Here is a 1,664-nt window from a genome sequence, read left to right on the forward strand (position 1 = left end):
TCACTTCCTCGGGAGCGCGCGCTACAGCGAGATGCCCTCGGGCTGGGCAGGGTGTCTCAGAAAGGCCTTTCGAGACGCCCAGATCTTAGCCTCTCACCTCTCCCGCCTCCTCCTCGAGCCCTCCCAGCCCTCGTATCTCCGACCCGAACGCTTGAGGCGCCCCAGAGGATGCCCCGCCTTCCCCTCGTCAGTAGTCACAAGCCTGGAGAGTGAAGTTAGGGATCTCTCCGCCCTCCGTCCTGTTTAAGTCCACCAGCAGCGTCTAGAGACGCTATCCAGGATGCTTAAGGAAAAAGAGAGGAATGTGAATGGTTCCCTTAAATTTGTTACATTTCGCTTAAAAAAAAATTTCTCTGGAGATTAGTCTGCCAGGATCACAGATACTGGTAATACCGGGTATTAAAACCACAACTAAACAAAATAGTCTAGTCGCTCCCAATGATCTAATATGTAACAAATTGGGTACCCACGGGGCTTTGCAAAGGTGGTGTAACGTTGCTTACACTGCTTGAGAAGTATATGGATGGTTCTTTTTTATTATTTTGTTAAATTGGACCCTTTAGTTTACAATCTAACAAAATTATCTTAATGCAATAAACTGACTTACCTTCATCAGATCTACATTTCAAACAGGCTTAAAGGAAACAACGAATGAACTGCAGGTTTCAGAAAGCGTCAGTGATGCAACAGTTTTTAAGTAGTTCTTAAGGTTAGCAGTTTCCAAGCAGTCTTGAAAATGCTATGCATAAAAACTGAAAAAATGTTTACTCAATTTGTTTATATACAGATATCAACATGATGAATTTTCAGTCAAGTTAAAACTGGGTTCTCTCAATCCCATTAGTTTAGTTTTCCCGTTTTGGGGGGAGAGGCAAGGGATAATTTTAGATACTCAGCTTAAAAAATTCTTAGATATACTAACAGAAGTCCTCTGTAAAATGCCAACACCCCAGAACACCTTAATCCATACTCACTGCTAGATTATTTTATTTTAAAATGTGCTACAGTGAATGGTATATCCATATTGGTTTTTATAAATGCACACACACACACACACACACATATATATATATATATATATATATATATATATATATATATATACACACACAAAGTATATAGGTCATTGGTTAAAGACCTGTCCAAAAGAAGAAATAATTACTAGAAAGTTAATGTAGGTGTTTACACTTCATTTGACAATTACAATTTATTTGAACTGAGGTTTCAGTTGCTTAGTAATGACTGATAATAACGACTGGCAATTACAATGACTTAAATAGAGAACTATAAATTTCTCTGTGTGCCTTGGGTCAAAATTTTCACTGGCGGATAATTTTCACCAAAAATTCTGTAGCTTAGTTAACCTAAAAAATGATTATCCTTCACCATAGAAATTTAATGGAATCCTAAAATCATAAATTTACTAACAATTATTTTTGTAATGGGGTTTACATTCAGAAGGAATAAATATCTGTCACTTACCAAAAGACTATTCTGAGAGCTCAAAAAGTATAATGCCATAATAAATCATTCATATATGAAGGTCTCTTGTTTAGATGCTACCACAGTTTATGTTAAACAGAAAGGCAGCACCACATTTCTTACTCTTGTAAAGGAGAAAAGTCTTTAAAAAAAACTCTTTGAAGAAGTTTCAGTAGATATGG

This window comes from Balaenoptera ricei, chromosome 5, assembly GCF_028023285.1.
Source record: "Balaenoptera ricei isolate mBalRic1 chromosome 5, mBalRic1.hap2, whole genome shotgun sequence".
NCBI classification, from domain to species: domain Eukaryota; kingdom Metazoa; phylum Chordata; class Mammalia; order Artiodactyla; family Balaenopteridae; genus Balaenoptera; species Balaenoptera ricei.